The following is a 22,229-nucleotide window of genomic DNA, read 5'->3' on the forward strand; positions in this document are numbered from 1 at the left end:
CAAATTTGTTAGAGTACAATTTTTCATAGTAATCTGATATGATTCTTTTAATTTCAGTTGGGTCTGTTGTGATATGAACCATCTCGTTTCTTATTCGGGTTGTTAGTCAGTCTGGCCAATGGTTTATCAATTTTGTTAATTTTTTCTGAGAACTACCTTTTGGCTTTGTTAATTCTTTCTGTTGTTTTTCTGTTCTCTAATTCATTTAATTCTGCTCTAATTTTTATTATTTGTTTTCTTCTGGTGCCTGACGGATTCTTTTGTTGCTTGCTTTCTATTTGTTCAAGTTATAGGGACAGTTCTCTGATTTTGGCTCTTTCTTCTTTATATATGTGTGCATTTATCAATATAAATTAACCTCTGAGCACTGCTTTTGCCGTGTCCCAGAGGTTTTGATAGGAACTGTTTTCATTCTCATCGCATTCTATGAATTTCTTTATTCCATCCTTAATGTCTTCTATAACCCAGTCTTTTTTGAACTGGGTATTGTTCAGTTTCCAAGTATTTGATTTCTTTTCCCTGATTTTTCTGTTATTGATTTTTGCTTTTATGGCCTTATGGTCTGAGAAGATGCTTTGTAATATTTAGATGTTTTGGATTCTGCAAAGGTTTGTTTTATGACCTAATATGTGATCTACTCTAGAGAATGTTCCATGTGCACTAGAAGAATAAGTATACTTTGCAGCTGTTGGGTGGATTGTTCTGTATAAGTCTGTGAGGTCGAGTTGGTTGATTGTAGCAGTTAGATCTTCCGTGTCTCTATTGAGCTTCTTACTGGAAGTCTTATCCTTCTCCAAAAGTGGTGTGTTGAAGTCTCCTACTATAATTGTGGAGGTGTCTATCTCACTTTTCAATTCAGTTAAAGTTTGTTTTATGTATCTTGCTGCCCTGTCATTGGGTACATAAATATTTAATATGGTTATATCTTCCTGGTCAATTGTCCCTTTAATCATTATGTAGCGTCCTTCTTTATCCTTTGTGGTGGATTTAAGTTTAAAGTCTATTTTGTCAGAAATTAATATTGTCACTCCTGTTCTTTTTTGATTGTTGTTTGCTTGATATATTTTTTCCACCCTTTGAGTTTTAGTTTGTTTGTGTCTCCAAGGCTAAGTTGTGTCTCTTGTAGGTAGCATATAGACGGAGCGTGTATTTTTATCCAGTCTGAGACTCTCTGTCTCTTTATTGGTGCATTTAGTCCATTTCCATTCAGCGTAATTATACATAAGTATGAGTTTGTGCTGTCATTTTGATGCCTTTTTGTGTGTGTTGTTAACAGTTTCCTTTTTCCACTTACTTTTTTGTGCTGAGATGTTTTTCTTTGTAAATTGTGTGTTCCTCATTTTCATAGTAGTTGAATTCATTTTTGCTGAGTCGTTAATGTTCTTCTTGGTTTTTATTTTGAAGTATGGAATTGTTAGACGTCTTTGTGGTTGCCTTAATATTTACCCATATTTTTCTAAGTAAAAACCTAACTTGTATCATCCTATATCACCTTGTTTTCCTCTCCATATGGAAGATCTATGCCTCCTGTATTTAGTCCCTCTTTTTTGATTTTTTTTTTTATTATTGTAATCTTTTACATAATGACTTCAATGATTCCGTTTTGAGCATTTTTTCCTTTTTTAAATTAATCTTATTTTGTTTTTGTGATTACCCTTTTGAGTTGATGTCAGGATGATCTGTTCTGTGACCTTGTGTTGTGTTGGTATATGATATTATTGACTTTCTGAACAAAGAATTTCCTTTAGTAATTCTTGTAGCTTTGGTTTGGTTTTTGCAAATTCTTAAAGTTGTGTTTATCTGTAAATGTTTTATTTCACCTTATATTTGAGAGAGGGTTTTGCTGAATATATGATTCTTGGCTGGCAGTTTTTCTCCTTCAGTGCTCTATATTGCCTTCTTCCCTTCATGGCTTCTGCTGAGTAGTCTGAACTTACTGATTCTCCTTTGTAGGTGATTTTTCTCTTATCCCTGGCTGCTTTTAATATTTTCTCTTTGTCTTTGGTTTTGGCAAGTTTGATGATAATATGCCTTGGTGATTTTCTTTTTGGATGAATCTTGTATGGGGTTCAGTGAGCCTCTTGGATAGATATCTTTTCGTCTTTCACGATGCCAGGGACGTTTTCTGCAAACAGATCTTCCACTATTCTCTCTGTATTGTCTGTTATCCCTCCCTGTTCAGGAACTCCAATCACACGCGAGTTATTCTTCTTGATAGAGTCCCACATGATTCTTAGAATTTCTTCATTTTTATAAATTCTTTTATCTGATTTTTCTTCAACTATATTTGTGTCAGTTGCCTTATCCTCCAACTCCCCTACTCTGCATTGCAGTTCCTCGATTCTGCTGCTCTGACTTCCTATTGAGTTGTCTAATTCTGTAATTTTACTGTTACTCTTTTGGATTTCTGAATTCTGTCTCTCTATGGATTCTTGCAGCTTATTAATTTTTAAACTATGTTCCTGAATAATCTTTTTGATTTCTTCAACTGGTTTATCATTGTGTTCCTTGGCTTTTTCTGTAGATTGTCTTATTCATTTCTGATGTCATCCCCGATGTCTTGAAGCATTCCGTATATTAGTATTTTATATTCTGCATCTGGCAATTCCAGGATTGCATCTTCATTTGGGAAAGATTTTGATTCTTTAACTTGGGGATTTGTAGAAGCGATCATGGTCTGCTTCTTTATGTGATTTGATATCAACTGCTGTCTCCGAGCCATCTATAAGATATTGTAATGATTTATTTTATATTTGCTCACTGAGTCTTATCTTCTTGTTTTGTTTTGTTTCAGTATACCCAGATGGGCTACTAGATTGTGCTGTCTTGATTGTTGTAGCCTTTGAATCACTTATGTCCTGTTACCAGCTGGTTTGGGCTGTTACCAGATATATAAGCCTAAGAGCCCATTCACTATTCTTGAATAGAATCAGCTTAGGTGTTCTGATTTTGGGTCACCAAGTGTGTGGTGTAGACTGTCACCTATTAACTTAGAGGAGTACTGGTGATAGTTGTGTGCACCAGATTATAGTAGCGGCAGGTGGTCACACTCCAAGGAGGGCAGGATGCTGACAGCTTTCCCCCACGTGCCAGTGAGGTAGGTGTGTCTCTATTCCTAGAGCACTTTGGCCAGTGGGCTGTGCAGCTGTACCTTAGGCACCCAATGGTTGTACCTCTAAAGATTAGTAGATGTCACTATCCTCAGACCCCTTTAGGAAGTGGCTAGGTGGTTTGGGTGGAGCTTCAGTCCTTAGTTCCCTGCTGTGGATCAGTGAGGGCTCTATTTAATAGGTAGAGAGTTATCAGACCTGGAAAACATGTCTTTCCGCTGCTCTGCTAAAACAATTACAGTCAGATCTTTATCAGAATTGCCTTTGCATTATAATAGCCACCTTGTTCCCTGTAAGGATGAAAGCCAAAGACTGCGGCTCTCATATGCTTGGCTGGAGCTGGTTCTGTATTTTTATTCCAGGTTAGGGAAGTCAGGAAAGGAGTTTTTGCCCCTGGGTTGTTAGTTGCTGCTTCTCTCAGGCGGGGAGAATGGGTTAGGGAAAAAAAAACCCTCAGAGCACTTCATTCCCTGGCCCAGGAAATTCCATTGTTAATGAATCCGCCTGGGGCAGGGAGGGGAGGGATCAGACAGATAGAAGAGAGTAGCACCTGGCAATATAGACAAAGTTACTTATCTTGCTTGGTGATGACTGTTTTATCTGAGATTCTAGAGGGGCCTGTGGCCTGTGTGCGCTGGCTATGTCAAGATTGCCCCTGAGGGTCAGGCCTTCATCCTCTGCTTGCGCAGTCTCAGGAAGCCGTGATCAGCTCCTATTCCAAAGCCCAGCACCAAGGTTTTCTGGCTGGGACGCTGCACTCCAGGCTCCAAAAGCAGTTGCTGCTTCCCGGCGATTTCTTCTTCTGTCAGACGTGTCATTGTGCAGCCTGTGTGTTCTGGCTGGGTTCCCCTGAGGTTACTTTAGGGGACTAGGGCTGCATCCTGTGCTTGTGCCGTCTCAGGAAGCCGTGCTTAGCTCCTTTGTGCTTAGTCCAAAGCCCGGCGCCAAGGTTTTCTGACTGGGATGCTTTCTCCAGGCTCCGAAAACAGTCGCTGCTTCCCCGTGGTTGCTCATTCACTTGTCAGCCGTGTGGGGCTAAGGCTGTGTCCTGTGCTTGCCCCATCTCAGTAAGCCGCAATCAGCCCCACCTCTCTGGGACCAGGGAACCACGAGGGCTCAAGGCTGTGCCGCAGGACGCCGGTTGCAGAAGTGGTCGCTGCTTCAGGGCGCAGCTTTTCACTCTCCTGTTACTCAGGTCAACTCTTTAGTTCTGTGTTTGATGGTCAGGATTCGTAGATTGTCATGTATGTGATTGGTTCACTTGTTTTTACGAGTCTTTGTTGCAAGAGGGATCCATGGGAGCTTCTACCTAGTCAGCCATCTTGACCCCACCCTATTTAGTGATTTTTTGTTGTTGTTGTTGTTATTCTCTATTTAAATTTAATTTAAGGTAAAAATTTAAGGTACCATTTTAAAATCCATCTGTTAACTTATACTAGGGTTATCATTATTGTTGGCTGCTGTGCACAATGCTATCAGACCAATGTGATCCTTAGGGTATTCATTGACTAATTTTTCAGGATTATATCTCCAAGCCTTTCTTCCTAGTCTGTCTTAGTCTGGAAGCTCTGTTAAAGCCTGTTCAGCATCATAGAGTTATGCAAGTCTCCACTGACATACTGGTGGCTATACTGAGGTGCACTGGCCAGAAGTTGGGTCTCCCACATTGTAGGATGGGAATTCTACGCCTAAACCACAACTGCCCTTGATGCTACTATAGGAATTGATGGTTTCAGACTTGCACACTAGAATTAGGGCTAACTGATGCATGAGGGACACGTAGTGCCCCCACACTATTTCAGTGACATTGTTACACATTACCACTAAGTAGAATTTCTCTCATCTCATTGGTGGATGTGTCACACACAACTACTTCTCAAGCCTCAGTGCTCCTAGTAGTTGCCATCCCTTGCCTTATGTGACAGTCATTATCCCTTAGCATAATAGTAAGTGGCTACAACAATGAGCTCAATCATCACAACAATTGTGAGGATGGCGCAGGACCAGGCAGTGTTTCGTTCTTTGTGCATAGGGTCGCTATGAGTCGGAACCAACCCGATGGCACCTAACAACAACAAGCATTTCATTTACTTCATGCTTGTCATACAAACATAGTTTATAAAATCTGCATCAGCCTCTAAAGTTTATCATTCATATGGTCTTGATTTCTGGCAGTTTCCTGTCAATGTACTGCTGTAACAGTTTTTGAATTATCTTCAGAAAAATTTTACTTGCATGTAATATTAATGATATTGTTCAATAGTTTCCACATTCTGTTGGATCACCTTTCTTTGGACTCTAACTGCCAGAAATTCAGGCCTGATTCAGGAGAGGATGTGGAACAGGGGATATTGTTGCTGATTTCAGAATGCCAGAAAGATGTTTGCCTCTGTTTTATTGACTATGCAAAGGAATTCGACTGTTTGGATCGTAACAAACTATGAATAACTTTGCGAAGAATGGGAATTCCAGAACACTTAATTAAATTCATGCAGATCCTGTATATAGACCAAGAGGCAATCATTTGAACAGAACAAGAAGATACCATGTGCTTTAAAATCAGGAACGGTGTGTGTCAAGGTTGTATCCTTTCACCATATTTATTCAATCTGTATGCTGAGCAAATAATCTGAGAAGCCTGGAGTATATGAAGAAGAATGCAGCATCAGGATTGAAGAAATTCTCATTAACAACTTGTGATACGCAGACAACTCACAACCTTACTTGCTGAAAGTAAAGAGGACTTGAACCACTTACTGATGAAGATCAAAGACCACAGCGTTCAGTATGGATTACACCTCAACATAAAACAAAAATCCTCACAACTGGACCAGTAAGCAACATCATGATAAACGGAAAAAATGTTGAAGCTGTCAAGGATTTCATTTTACTTGTATCCACAATCAACGCCCATGGAAACAGCAGTCAAAAAATCAAAGACGTATTATGTCAGGCAAATCTGCTGCACAAGAACTTTTTAAAGTGTTCAAAAGTAAAGATGTCACTTTGAGGACTGAGGTGCGCTGATTCAAGCCATAGTATTTTCAGTTGTTTCATATGCATGTGAAAGGTGGACAACAAATAAGGAAAACCAAAGAAGAATCGATGCTTTTTAATTATGATAGGTGAAAAATATTGAATACACCATGGACTGCCAGAAGAACAAACAAATCTGTCTTGGAAGAATTACGCCCAGAATGCTACCTAGAAGCGAGGATGGCGAGACTTGTTTTACATTCTTTGGACGTGTTATCAGGAGGGACCAGTCCCTGGAGGAGGAAGTCACGCTTTGTAAAGTAGGGGGTCAATGAAAAAGAGGAAGACCCTCAGAGAGATGGACTGACACAGTGGCTACAACAATGGGCTTAAACATAGCAACAATTATGAGAATGGTGCAGAACTGGGCAGTGTTTCATTCTCTTGTACACAGGGTCACTGTGAGTTGGAAGCAACTGGAAGGTACCTAACAACAACAAAAACATATATTGAGAGATATGACTAAACCTCTTTTTTTCTTTCTGGCTAACTATTGCTCTTTTAAAAGGGCTATGATTGACAACCCTTCATGAAAATCTCTAAAATACAACATGCCTTTTTTAGTGTTGTTTCTTTAGGTTGGTGGTAAAACATCCATAATTTGTAAACACTCTCCAAGTGATTTTGATGTTCACCATTAATCAAAGACCATTGGATTAATCATCTGGCCCTTTCAGACCTGGATTCAAGCAGGTCCAAATGCCCTGTGTCACCAGTGTCACTCACTCAAAACTATTAATGTTCAAACCATGATAGAATTCCCTGAATAACTGATAGGGTGAATCTGGTATTTTGGCAGGGTATATGCAATGTATATGCATTATTTAGAGGTTGAATTCATCTAAACTACTGTGGGAGATGTAAGTATTAGAAAGTGATTCCCTGACGAGACAGACACATCTTACTGCAATTATTTGACTAAACTTTCTAGAAAATTGAACAAAAGGGTAGTATAAAGTGAGTGAGACAAAATCTAGCCAACAGGTCTAGACATACTAGAAATCATAGAAGGAGCAGTTTAAAAGCTATTTTGCAAATACTATCTGATAATTATTACCCAGAGAAAACTGGGTTGCACACAAAATAAATCATTCTGATTTATGAAATAAAAAATTTTTTTCTGGGACTTTTTAAAGTGCTCTAGAAAGGAAACAAAAAAGAATACTCTAAAAAGTGAGTTTGCTTAAATAGTATTTGTGATTCTAATACCATCCTTCCAAGCACTTCAAGGTTTTCTTCACTCTGTGAGTTAAATTTAACCTTAACTGAATTCCCTGACTTTTGTTGGTAAGAAATGTAATTTTTATTTCCTTTTTCATTAGAACACACTAGCATTTTTTTTTCTTTTAGTGTGCTTAAGTTCTATTGTGATACGGTAGGTTGCAAGATATCATGAAGTTAAAATACACATACACACTCTTTTGAATTGTGGTTATAAGGCAGCTGTATAAAGCTCGTAACTCTTAGAAATATGAAAAATAAATATCTAAAACTTTGCCCTTGTAACACTTACTATTCAGTTAAATTTATGGAATATGCTGCATAACTCTCTATTTGTCTCTCTTAAGGTCATATCGGAAACCCTGGGCATAGTGGTTAAGTTCTACAGCAGCTAACCAAGAGGTGGGCAGTTCACATCCACCAGGCACTCCTTGGAAACTCTATGGGGCAGTTCTACTCTGTCCTATAGGGTTGCTGTGAGTCAAAATAGACCCGACAGCAGTGGGTTAAGCTCGTATCGGAAGCCTTGATGGCGTAGTGGTTAAGAGCCACTGCTGCTAACCAAAAGGTGGTGTTTGAAATCCGCCAGGCACTCCGGGGAAACCGTATGGGGCGGTTCTACTCTGTCCTATAGGGTTGCTATGAGTGAGGATCAACTCCATGGCATCGGGTTTGGTTTAGCGGGAAGCTCATATCGGAGCCCTGGTGGCGCAGTGATTAAGAGCTACAGCTGCTAACCAAAAGGTCAGCAGTTCTAATCTACCAGCCACTGGTTACAAACCCTATGGGGCAATTCTACTCTGTCCTATAGGGTTGGTATATTCAGGATCGACTTGACGGCAACAGGTTTTTTTTTTTTTAAAGCTCATATCAGTATAGGTATATATCTTACATCACTTCTTTAGCACTAATGATCACATTTATAACCAAGTGTTCTCATCTTTGATACCTTTTAAAACAAAATGATATCTCTCGAAATCATTATCACTTTCATCACCAAAAAATGGGGTATTAGAAAATGCAGCACAAGTAGAAACTTCAAAACTGTTTGCGTGGGCGGAGCCAAGATGGCAGAATAGACAGACACTTCTGGCGAGCCCTCTTTACAACAAAGATCCAGAAAAAAAAGTGAAACGAGTATATTTGTGACAAGCTGGGAGCCCTGAGCATCGAAGACAACGAACTGAGGGGCTGGGGGAGGAAGAGACCTTTCAGAGAGGAGTTACTGGACCTGAATCTCAGGGAGCCCTCAGGCACCATTCCTGGAGCGGGGGCAGCAGCAGGCTGGTACTAGCATTTGTCCCCAGTTTCCTCAGGGAGAAGCAGCCAGCCACACGGCCTACTCACACCTTTGGAACCTGAGGAGAACAGCGCTCTCGGCAAAAGCTAAAGTACGTTTGTATATTTTACTGTGTCCCCTCACCCCCAAGCTGGCTTCAGCAGCTGAATCCCTGGGCCTGAAATAGACCCTGGTGAACACCTAGAGCCATCCTCCCGGCCTTGGGGAAGGGAAAAATTTGCAACTGGGGGGGAAAAGATAATTTGCTAGCTCCATTAACTGGGGGAGGCTCAGGACAGAAGCGGCTCCTGTCCGGGCATAAACCGTCCGTGGACCTTGAGCACCTTTCCTTTCTGCATAGACCTGTGTGGGCCTATTTTGGGAGAATAGGACCTTGTTGGCAAACTCCAACCATTTCAGCTGTGTGGTGGAGAGGTGGGTGTTTGACATTTGACATTGCTTTGCCTATTAAACCAGGTCCTCACCTACCCACATCAGGGACCTAGGGACTGGTAGCTTCACTCAGGTCACCCAGCCACCCGTGACAGGGGTCCAAAGATAACTGGTACCTCCTAGTCCTTACAGCCAAAAACTTTGGGTGCCCACGGTCCCTCTGCAGAACCCACCCACCAGCACGCTCTAGGGAACAGAGATGCGTTTGCCTCAGAGACACTTGTGGGTCTGTTCTCAGCCCCCTGCCTTGTTCAGAGCATGACCCCCTGCTGCAATCAGATACTGGTGTATACGCCAATCACCCCTGCCCCTCTAAGACTGTAGGACAGAGCCTGTACCACACACTTGATATCAGCTACCTGGAAACCTGAGCTGAATTCATAGAAGAAAGCTGAATGGACTCCCAGACTGATATACCTGATAACAGCTCTAGCCAGCTGGGGACAGGACACCAGGGCTCCAAAGGTGAAAATAATCAAGCTAGCTTACTCAAGCAACCCATAGGGGTGTACCAAAACAAAACAAAGCAAGCAGCTATGGCACAGTAAGCAAGCATGAACTAATACAGTAACTTATAGATGGCTCAGAGACAACAGTCAATATCAAGTCACATAAAGAAACAGACCATGATCACCTCAACAGGTGTTCAAAACAAAGAATCCAGGGATCTCCTAGATGAAAGTGCATTCCTGGAATTAACAGATGCAGAATACAAAAGTTTAATATACAGAACCCTTCAAGACATCAGGAAGGAAGTGAGGCAATACGCAGAACAAGGCAAGGAACACACAGATAAAGCAACTGAAAAAATTAGAAAGATTATTCAGGAAGATAATGAAAAGTTTAATAAGCTGGAAAAATCCGTAGACAGACAGCAATCAGAAATTCAGAAGATTAACAATAAAATTACAGAATTAGATAACTCATTAGAAAGTCAGAGGAGCAGAATTGAGCAAGTAGAAGCTAGAATTTCTGAACTCAATAAATCACTTGGCACTAATATATTTGAAGAAAAATCAGATAAAAGAATTAAAAAAAAATGAAGAAACATTAAGAATCATGTGGGACTCTATCAAGAGAAATAACCTATGAGCGATTGGAGTACCAGAACAGGGAGGGATAACAGAAAATACAGAGAAAATTGTTGAAGATCTGTTGGCAGAAAACTTCCCTGATATTGTGAAAGATGAGAAGATATCTATCCAAGATGCTCATCGAACTCCACATAAGGTAGATCTTAAAAGAAAGTCACCAAGACATATTATAATCAAGCTTGCCAAAACCAAAGATAAAGAGAGAAGTATTAGAGCGGCAAGGGATAAACGAAAAGTCACCTACGAAGGAGAGCCAATAAGAATAAGCTCAGACTACTCGGCAGAAACCATCCAGGCAAGAAGGCAATGGGATGACATGTTTAAAAATTAAAAATGGAACTACCATACGATCCAGCAGTCCCACTCCTTGGAATATATCCTAGAGAAATAAGAGCCTTTACACGACAGATACATGCACACCCATGTTTATTGCAGCACTGTTTACAAAAGCAAAAAGATGGAAGCAACCAAGTTGACCATCAACGGATAAATGGATAAATAAATTATGGTATATTCACACAATGGAATAGTACGCATCGATAAAGAACAGTGAGGAATCTGTGAAACATTTCATAGCATGGAGGAACCTGGAAGGCATTATGCTGAGTGAAATTAGTCAGTTTCAAAAGGACAAATATTGTGTTAGACCACTATTATAAGAACTTGAGAAATAGTTTAAACTGAGAAGAAAACATTCTTTTGTGGTTACGAGAGGGGAGGGGGAGGGAGGGTGGGAGGGGGCATTCACTAATTAGATAGTAGATAAGAACTACTTTAGGTGAAGGGAAAGACAGCACACAATACAGGGGAGGTCAGCACAATTGGACTAAACCAAAAGCAAAGAAGTTTCCTGAATTAACTGAATGCTTCAGGGGCAGGGTTCTGGGAACCATGGTTTCAGGGGACATCTAAGTCAACTGGCATAATAAAATCTATTAAGAAAACATTCTGCATCCCACTTTGAAGAGTGGTGTCTGGGGTCTTAAACGCTAGCAAGCAGCCATCTAAGACACATCAATTGGTCTCAACCCACCTGGATCAAAAGAGCATGAAGAACACCAAGGACACAAGGCGATTACAAGCCCAAGAGACAGAAAAGGCCAGATGAACCAGGGACTACATCATCCTGAGACCAGACGAACTAGATGGTGCCTGGGTGCAACTGATGACTGCCCTGACAGGGAACACAACAGAGAACCCCTGAGGGAGCAGGAGAGCAGGGAGTGCAGACCCCAAATTCTCATAAGACCAGACTTAATGGTCTGACTGAGACTAGAAGGACCCTGGTGGTCATGGCCCCCAGACTTTCTGTTGGCCCAGGACAGGAACCATTCCCAAAGCCAACTCTTCAGACATGAATTGGACTGGACAACGGGTTGGAAAGGGATGCTGGTGAGGAGTGAGCATCTTGGATCAGGTGGACGCTTGAGACTGTGTTGGCATCTCCTGCCTGGAGGGGAGATGAGAGGGTGGAGGAGGTTGGAAGCTGGCGAAATGGACACGAAAATAGAGAGTGGAGGAAGAGAGCAGGCTGTCTCATTAGGGGGAGAGTAATTGGGGGTGTGTAATTTTTTTTTTTTATATATAATTGGGAGTGTGTAGCAAGGTGTATATGGGTTTTTGTGTGAGAGACTGACTTGATTTATAAACTTTCACTTAAAGCACAATAAAAAGTTTAAAAAAAACACTGCTTGTTCACTGGGGTTGTCCTACCTTGCTACTTTTAGAACCAGAACACTATGTGAAGAAACCTGGGGTGGTCTAGTTACCATCTTCACCCCAACCAATTTCACAAGATATGTCTGAAGCCACATGGGGACCAACCAGGTCTCAGCCAACCCAGCATCAGAAAAATCATCCAGCAAAGTTAAGCCCCCATTGCCAATCCAGAGAATCATGAGCTAATAAGTGATTGCTGTTTTAAGCTACTAAGTTTTGGAGTGGTTTGTTACACAGCTAAAGTTAGAAGATTCACAGAGAATCAAAACAATCATTATTAGCTATTTCATGGACCATTTTGTGTTTTTGTCAGTCGTGTATATCTGATGTATATATTCCACATTTGTTTGCATTCTGTGATAACGTGCATTACTGTACTTGAGAATAGAGATATATAATGACTTCCAGCATTTATTTAAAATGGTTAATATGGAAGTGTTAGAGTCTATAATGATAAAGGAAAGAGTAATATTTTTGTCCTCTAGGCTGTCTCAGAGTCTCTAAATTCAAGGTTTTTCTTGAAAACCTGTGTTCAGACTTAATATTTTTAAGTCATTTGTCTAGCAGCCCAATTTTTATCTGATTGTACACAAATGAGTCTTCTGTCCATAAAACTGAAAATTATTCCTAGGCAGCAAAAAGTACCTCTTTATATCAGGCATTTATAAACCATGGAAGTTTGAGGTTTCCAAAGCAAAGATGGATGAGTATTCACATTAACTACGAAATGTTAAACCTTGTGAGTTGGATCCACTTTTGTAATTTGTAGGGTAATTCATCCTTAACCCCTATCATTAGATTGTATGCAGTTAGAAGAATGATGAAGTTCCATGTTCAACCGTAAATCAAATGCGTAATGAGTAGTAGCTACTCTTACAGCAGTAGCCTCAGATGTATAATAGAGCACCTTACTCCTTTATAATAAGGCAGACCCATAACATGTACTCCAGGTTCAGATGCCTTGTCAGGAGCAGGACTAACAGGTCAAAGAACCTCAGAAATGGCTGCCAGCACCAAGGTATTGTTGGCTGCTTAGTTCCTTGATTTTTTTCGGGTTAGGTTGCATAAACCATTCTTATTTATTTATTTTTTTTTTTGAGGCGGAACAAGCAACATTCTGCTACATCCTGAGGAATGTAGGGTGACAACAAATGATCATGATTTGAACAAATGGCGCATTTGTAATTATGGCTTGATGTCTTAGTTTGACTCAGTATTTGTGGCTGTCATGATCCTCCCTAGCCAACTCTTACCTTCTGTTACTTGTTTTGTAACACCTGTAAAATATACATGCAAAAATATTGAACATTAAAATTCAAAATGAGGAAGCATGGAGGGAAGGAAGGGAGAAAGGCGGGGGAAGGGAGGGAAAGGGCGGAAGGAAGAAAGAAATGGAGGAAGGGTGGAAGGGTGGGAGAAAAGATGAAGCAAGCATGGAATCTGCCTATCCAGGAAAATTAGCCTCAATGTAATTGCACATATGACACGATGCCTCAGGATCTGAAGACTGGGCTGAATTTTCAACAGATTAGTCATTAAATCGAATGGATAATTCCTTTACTCCAAGTACAATCCAATTCTAGTAACACATAGCTGATACAGCAACAGAAAACTGTGTCTCAAACACAGGATTTGCTTTTGTAATGTTGCGTCATGGTGACTTTTTTTTTTCCTGTATGATCTTTTTATACTTATACATTATTATGCCGAATGTTTGTACCACAGGGTTTACATTTTTGTATTTACCATACTGACACATAAAACTATGTGAGTATTATATGTTAAACAGCTAAGTTTAAGGCATGCAAGAATTGAAACGTTACCTGTAAGACCTTATTTTTTATTTTATATGTGTATTGACTTCAAGCAGGGTAATAGCTCTAATTAATGCCTAAGGAGTTAAGTCTGGGGAATAGTGATTAGTTTGAGGCTTTTGCTACAGTGTAAAGAAGATCCCTGTAGTTAAAGGTAATACCTGAATCATGAAAGGGCTCTAGGAAATGTGTAGGGCAGAAATTATACATAGATTGAAAATAATAATAAAAACAAAAAAGAACTGCACAGGTACAGTATGGAGGAAACAAGCTTAGCAGCAGTGCACTTGAAAAGACTCAAGGGATTAATACACTGTAAGTCAACTGTGAAATAAATTCTAAAACTATTTTAATCTTGAATGGCATTAATGTAATAACTAGAAAAAGAAAGCCAGAATTCTACTTTATTCCGTGCCGATCATTATGGCATTCAGATATAGGAACACAGGCAAACTGGAACACATTCAGAAAAGTGCAACTAGAATGGTCAAAATTTTATTGTATGGAGAATGACTGAAAGAATAAGATATTCAATTTAGAGAAAAGAAAACTTGAAGGGCATGATAGCTATAGTAGCAAGGATGTTTTCAATTGCAAGTACAGTAAAACCTGCTAAACCCAGAACCTATGTAAGGCAGAAACCTGTCAGAGAAGGAAAACTCAAATATTTTCCATGAAATTGAGCAATGGAAAAGCGGTAAGACTGCACCCAAACATGGAAAACTTGTAAGACCCAGAAAAAAAAAGGCAGTCCTGTCGAGTTCCAGTTCTCACAGGTTTCACTGTAAAAGAAAAGCCAAGTCAAACCAGTTTTTAAAAAAAGTAATTTATGGCCTTGTATAATTAAATGCTACGGCTGCTAACCAAAGGGTTGGCAGTTCAAATCTGCCAGGTGCTCCTTGGAAACTCTGTGGTGCAGTTCTACTCTGTCCTGTAGGGTCGCTATGAGTTGGAATCGACTCGACGGCGCTGGGTTTGGTTTTTTTTTTGTTTTTTTATAACTCAATAGTTCTGAGGTAAAGTGGACTTCAGGCAAGGCTAGATTCAGGATCCTGGCTAATCTTTCTCTCCACTCTGCTTTCTACAATGCTGGTCAAAAATGGCTGATATCTACTGATGTGCTACCAACAATCAGGGCTTCGTGCTTCCTGTTTCAAATCAAGTGACCTTCAGAAAAATCTTTTTCCCCACTAGCTCAATAAGAAAAAAAAAGGGGGGGGCACTTATTTTCCCAAACCCCCAGGAAATATCTCCTGTATCTCATTGGCCAGAATTGTGCCACATGCTAATCTCTAAACAAATTACGGGGGCCATGGGGATGGTGTGTCCAAATTAGTTAGATAAAAATCTAACTCTTGAGCTGAAGTATTGTATCTTTCGGGGTTCTCTAGAGACCCCACACCAGTAGGATTTATTTCAAGAAATTGGCTTACGCTATTGTGGGAACTGGCAAGTCAGTAATCTGTAGGTCAACAGGCTGTAAACTCTTAGCAGGAGATGTTGTTACAGTCTTGATGCAGAATTTCTTCCTCACAGAAACCTCAGTTTTTGTTCTTAACAGCCTTTCAACTGATCAAATAAGGTACACCAATATTATCAAAGATAATCCTTTATTTTAAGTCAACTGACTGTAGATGTTAACTATATCTACAGAATACCTTCACAGCAACACTTAGTGTTTGATTAAATAGCCTACCCAAGTTGACACATAAAACTAGCCATCGCAGGTATCATCAATCTCTCCCAATTTCCATGGCTGAAATTTGTTGGAAGAGAGATTGGCAACTAAGAGGTAACCAACAAATATCCCGTACAGTAGCTAGCAGTAAATATATGAAAGGCTACCAAGAGGAATAAATTTTCAACTTGTTTACGTGGAGTAATACCAGGGACAAAAATTGTAGAAATCATACAGAAACAGCTATCAATTAAAAAAAAAAAAAAAAAAAACTGGCTAGCAAAAGAGTCTAAGGATTGAATGGACTGCTTTAAAATTAGTTTTAGTAAGCTTTTATTACTGGAAATGTTCAAACATGAACTAGGTTACTGTGCTATAGGGCTTAAAATTAAGGCCCAACCTTATATATACTTTGACATCTGGGGAAAACCTGGAGGATCTCAAGTGGCCTTACTCCAAGTCTCTTTTTCCCCACTCCATTCCAGCGGAGTCCACTATTGAAACAACTCTCTTTACCAAAGAGAGTAGGAACAGTTCCTGCTTATCCCTGAGTAGGGCATGTTAGTTCTTTCCCAGCCAGCAAAAGTATTCAGACAAGCCAATCACATCCTCCTGCAGGAACCAGGAGGCTGCCACACCCCCGACCTATACTACAAAGCCTGTTTCTCACAGCCCCTAGTTGTTCACTTTGTCCTCAAGTACAACCTCATATAGCCCTGTATGGCATGTGGTGCCCTCCTCTAGGATGTGAGTTTATGTGACTAATAACCTGCTGTCAATCTCATCTGTCCCGTGTGAGGAGTCATGTGTTCAACCATCCCATCCATAACTCCAGGATGAGAATCCCTCCCTCACCATTGGGTGAATAACAAAACCTGTTACCATGGAGTGGATTCCAACTCATAGCAACCCTATAGGACAGAGTAGAACTGCCCCATAGGGTTTTCAAGGCTGTCATTTTTATGGAATCAGACTGCCACATCTTTCTCTCACGGAGTGGCTGATGGGTTCAAACTGCTGACCTTTTGGTTAGGAGCAAATGCTTAACCACTGAACCACCAGGGGACCTTAAGTGGTGAATACCAAAAACCAAAACCCATTGCTGTCGAGTTGATTCTGACTCTTAGCGACCCTGTAGGACAGAGTACTGCTCCATAGCGTTTCCAAGGAGCAGGTGGTGGATTTGAACTGCCAACCTTATGGTTAGCAGCCGGGCTCTTAGGAGGCAATTACAACAACACAAAGCCCATTCTCCTCCTCTATCTCCCAGATGATGTTGGAGAGGAGAAAGATTCAAATATCAGTTAAGTAATTGAAATAGATGACTGATCTTCCTTTCCATCTCAAGATTCTGTTATTTCTATGTTTTCAATGTAGTATTAGGGTTCAATTTATATTTTCCAAATGCAGACATGATAATTTGTTTATCTCACTATTATTAGTATTCATCAGGTTGTTCTGTAAATTATTTGTTTAAACATCTCTTCCACTCAGCTCCAAGCTCAGAAAACCTTGCTTTAATAATCTTTATATACCCTCCAGATAACAATCCCTAACACATAGCAGCTGTTCAAAAAATACTTAAGTGAATCTGAAAATTACTTTATCAGAATTTGAGGAAAAAATTAATGAGCTACGAAGCTCTGTTTAAATAATATAACATATAAGTAAATATCAGAAATATGAATTTCCCGACACTGTTGAAATTCATGCTCGCTCCACCTACCTTTAGATGGAGTGAATAAGGTCTTGGAAGTGTTGCCCAATTTTTCCCTTCTCATTCCCCTTCCAAAATGCCGGTTGCCCTAAGGCTTCTGAAGAACCCTGAAGGCAGCATCTTGCTTTGTGTAGGGAAGAATTAGTATAGCTGCAAGATGATCCTAACTCCTTGCCTGTCTGTTGATTCTGAATACTTCATTTACTTCAAAGTTCCTGCTTAGAGCTAAATCACTGCTTCTGCGAGAAGACATTTATTTTAGTCATAATTTCATTCCTCAAGTGCATGGTTCCACAGCACCCCTATCCTAAATTATGGGGAAAATGTGAAGAAAGCTAAAATGGTTGGCTTGACGTATCTTTCTTCTATATGATTCCTGTCTTATTATATTTGATTTCTTCAGCCCTATGCTATTCTTATTCTTATTGAAGCTTAGAGCCACCATGATTTCAAAGTGCATCCCATAGACTATACTCAGCCTTTACCACTTTACTTTTTGCCCCTTAACATCTGTTACCAGTACTCTGCCAAAATTCCTCTTCATCAGACCCTAAGGGCTTTTTCTCAGTTCTCAGCCTCCTGTAGCATAACCAACTTGTCAACGTTTTATGCTGTTGAGCACACCTGAATTTTTCTCCTTCCATCTCTAATACCTCCCCGCTATGTCACCAGGTCCAAAGTTTCCTTTTAAGAAAAAAGTAAAATCATAGCTCTCATACAGATATAAAATGAACACGTGTCAAAGATTTATTTAACTCATTAATTAATGAGGGCACCAATAAGATGTTACAACTGGTTCAAAAGCAAAAAAAACATACATCTGTAGTCAATCAGGAATGCTGAAATGAATTTACAAATAGATATAAAACTGGTCAATATCCTCAGGGTAATAATCAATTGCATCTCCACTGGGTATAATGTACATTTCTATGGACTAGAATATTTGAAATTTTATTTTTTTTATCTGTATTCTACACATTACAAACCTGCAAAGAGAATGAAAGTGGGGATAAACCTGAAGGGTATATTAGATAGGACACCCAATAATCTTTTTTGCCCATTTCAAAGCCTTATATAAATTTTCCTGGCATACTTTCTCTGGCTCCTGAATTCCATTTTATGAAAGTGTTTTTCAAGATTCTTCTCCCCATTCCCCCCTCCCCCAATTCTACACTCTGCTTAACATCTCATCAGTTTAACAGCTTTAAATTTCACCTTTTCAATTGCTTATTAGACAATTCCACCTAAAGTTTTTCTTTAGAACCTCAAACTTACTGTTTCCAAAATAGAACTTAACCAAATTTCCCACTCAACCTTTATCTTCTCTGTTACCAGTTTCAACTAAGAAGACCTTTATTTTTCTGGCCCCAAACCTCTGAGTCATCCTTGGTATCTCTCTTTATCTTTTTCTTCATATGCAATAAACACTGTGCATGTTTCCTCTCCTGCCCCGTTATCCACACTGTTTGTCATATGTATACTGTGTAAGGTGTTCTATCTGAATTTTCTCAAATATGTCTAGCCTGGCCCTGCACCTCTATGAAGTACTTTTTATACTGGCAGAATACTATGGGCTCAACATAGAAGGAGCATTCTACCAATATGCTTAATGTTTCATAGACTTTGTATCCTAAACTGCTTAGTCTGACTTACCTCAAATCTTGCTTTTTCCACTCCTTTCATACCCTTTACTGTAAGTTCACCTGCCCACTTAGCGTATTTACCTTACCCTATGAACTCATATGAAGAAGAACGTGGCATCAGGATTGGAGGAAGACTCATTAACAACCTGCGTTATGCAGATAACACAACCTTGCTTGCAGAAAGCAAAAAGAACTTGAAGCAGTGACGACGATCAGAGACTGCAACCTTCAGTGTGAATTACACCTCATCATAAAGAAAACAAAAACCCTTACAACTGGACCAATAAGCAACATCATGATAAATGGAGAAAAGATTGAAGTTGTCAAGGATTCACAATCAACACCCATGGAAGCAGCAGTCAAGAAATCAAAAGATGCATTGCATTGGGAAAATCAGTTGCAAAAGACTCTTTAAAAGTGTTGAAAACCAAAGATGTCACCTTGAGGACTAAAGGGCGCCTGACCCAAGCCATGATGTTTTCAGTCGCCTCACAGGCATGCTAAAGGTACACAAAGAAGAATTGATGCCTTTGAATTGTGGTGTTGGAGAAAAATATTGAATATAGCATGGACTGTCAAAAGAATGAACAAATCTGTCTTGGAAGAAGTACAACCAAAATGCTCCTTAGAAGCAAGGATGGCGAGGCTTTGTCTCACATACTTTCGATGTGTTATCAGGAGGGATCAGTCCCTGGAGAAGGAAGTCATGCTTGGTAAAGTAGAGGGTCAGCAAAAATAGGAAAACCCTCAATGAGATGGATTGACACAGTGGCTGCAACAATGGGCTCAAGCATAGCAACAATTGTGAAGGTGGTGCAGGACCAGGCAGTGTTTCGTTCTGTTGTACATGGGGTCGCCATGAATCGGAACCGACTCAACAGCACCTTACAAAAACATGAGCTCACAGGAGTTGCTGGGTAGTGGAAATGGTTAATGAGCTCAGCTGCTAACCAAAAGTTTGAGGTTCAAGTCCACCTAGAGATGCCTCAGAAGAAAGGCCTGCAGATCTACTTTGGAAAAATCAGCCATTCAAAACCCTATGGAGTACAGTTCTACCCTGATACACATGGGGTCGCCATGAGTTGGAATCAACTCAGTGGCAGTTGGTTTTTGGATCAGCCCATAAACAGTCCCACTCCAAGACTTTTAACTTTGGCTTCCTTCCCTCAACAACTCTCTCTTTGTCTTCCTCCAGTTGTTAGTACTTGCTACACGTTTGTTCAGCTGTGGAGATAAAGAAGACATGGTCCCCTACATAGCTTGGCAGCTCTTGTTTCAATCTTTGCTCACTTTTTACTCATTTAGTCCAGAAAGGTATATAATATCCTGAGAAGCATAATTCTAAATCTATGCCTCAGTTTTTTATAAATTTCTTTGGAGAATGGACAAAGATCCTGACTTTTAGGCTTTTCTAGTGAATACTCAATGAATGTTAATATTCAGGAAAGTAGTTTTTGCTGAAAGCTGGAGACTTCTTATCTTTCTACAAACTAGGACGAAAAGGCCATTCTGACATCCCGTCTTTTGATACAGCTTCTGAAGCTCTGTGTTTTGACTGTTTCAAAAATGTAGCAGTTGAAATAAAATGAGGGTATTATAATCAAACTGAGATGCATTGTTTTCTCTTAAATTTTTTTTAAGAAATGTATTATAAACTTATGCTAACTTATCATTATCCAAAATCAACCAGTACTTATAACCTCTTCCCAGAAGACAGACTGTTTGCATGTTATTACTTCTTGTCTTTTGAAGAACTTCTTTCAAGGTTTCATTGCAATCATAAGGATTTTTTTCAAATGGTTATTATGTCTTGTCTGTTTAATTTTTCTTATTTAATTATTGCATCAATGATTTAATAACCATATTAGAAAAAATGTTTGCAGTAACTTTAAATTTTATTTCTGTTTCTTATACCCAGTGTCGTCTCCTTAGATTAATTTTGCTGGAATATATCCTCAAGTAATTTTTTTCAGAGACTGTGTTTATGATAAACTTTCTGGGTCTTTTTCTATCAAAAACAAAAAAAAACTTTATTTTGCTCTTATTTTTGCATAATAAACAGCTGTTCATGGGACAAGAAGTTTACATTTTCTTTCCCTCGGCATTTTGTAGACATCTTTACGTTGTTTTCTAACAACCCATGTCACAGCTGAGAAGCCAATCTGATTCTAGTTCTCTTATAGGTAACCTGTAGGTTATAGAATTTTTCTAAAATGATGTATGATTTTCCTCTCTATTCATAGAGTTCTGAAACTTTTCATGACTATGTCTAAGTCTGGATCTGTTTTCTAACATTTCAGTAATATACTCGGTAGGCTGTTTCATTATGAAATGTTTCACTTCAGGAAGATTATTTTATTTATTTATTTATTTTCTCTTTCATCCATTGTGTGATCTCCATCTGGAATTTAACTTTGACAGATATTGAACTTTTTATATCTATACTGCATTCTCATAGCTTTTCTGTCATATTTCTTTTCTTTTCAATGTGGCTTTCTAGGATAATCACCAGCTCAATCCTCCAAAATGTTAATTTAGCCTTCTACCGTTTCCATGGTGTTATTTAGCCCTTCTGGAAACCGTGGTGGCGTAGTGGTTAAGTGCTATGGCTGCTAACCAAAAGGTCAGCAGTTCAAATCCACCAGGTGCTCCTTGGAAACCCGATGGGGCAGTTCTACTCTGTCCTATAGGGTTGCTATGAGTCAGAATTGACTCGACGGCAATGGGTTTATTTAGCCCTTCTAAAGAGTTTTCCCTACTGATAGATGGATGATATGTAGATAGGTATGTAGATAGAATATATAATGTATTTTTTAAATCTTTTAAATGTGTATTTTTAAATTCTTAATACAACCTGTTATTATCTTATGGACATGCTATTCTCATATTTAAAGGCCTCCTCTGTTTCTTGAGTTAACTGTTCATCTTTCTGTTCAATCTGGTACCTTTATTTTAAACTGCCTTAAAAAAATTTTTTTTTCTAATGGTTAGAGATTCTTAACTGTTTTTATTTATTTAAAAAATATATATATGTATATATTTTCAGAATAACCAGTTTGGATAACTAGATTTGTTTGTCAGCCCAAGCAGAATTCTTGCACAATCTTTGAATCCCACCTCCTCCTGCCTTGTTTCTTAGATTCTGTTGAGAAAACTCACTTTTTCAGAGTTTGTATCTTTAGCTTTTATTGCTATTTTAGGTTCTTCAGTACTACTCCCTCTATACCCCAGTCAGTCTGATTCTGTCTTCTTCTGCTTATAGCATTGAAAATTCTGGTCTGCTGTTTGCATCTTGGCAGTTCTCCAGCATTGCTATGTATTTTTTTCTTTTCTGTTTCTCTAGTCATTTCACTGGGGTTAGTAGGATGGAAGAGAGGTATATGTGTATGATTGGCCAGTCCTCTTGAGACAGAAATCTTGTTTTGCCTTACAGTTTTACCAACATCCTATCATGTTTAGAAAACA

At 39.3% G+C, this 22,229-nt stretch overlaps 1 protein-coding gene across 2 annotated transcripts in view; it reads left to right on the forward strand.

Moving 5' to 3' along the window:
- Positions 1-22,229, forward strand: part of METTL15 (methyltransferase like 15) — a 250,315-nt gene that overhangs the window by 190,247 nt on the left and 37,839 nt on the right. The window lies entirely within an intron of this gene.

Source organism: Elephas maximus, chromosome 7, assembly GCF_024166365.1.
Source record: "Elephas maximus indicus isolate mEleMax1 chromosome 7, mEleMax1 primary haplotype, whole genome shotgun sequence".
Lineage (NCBI taxonomy): Eukaryota > Metazoa > Chordata > Mammalia > Proboscidea > Elephantidae > Elephas > Elephas maximus.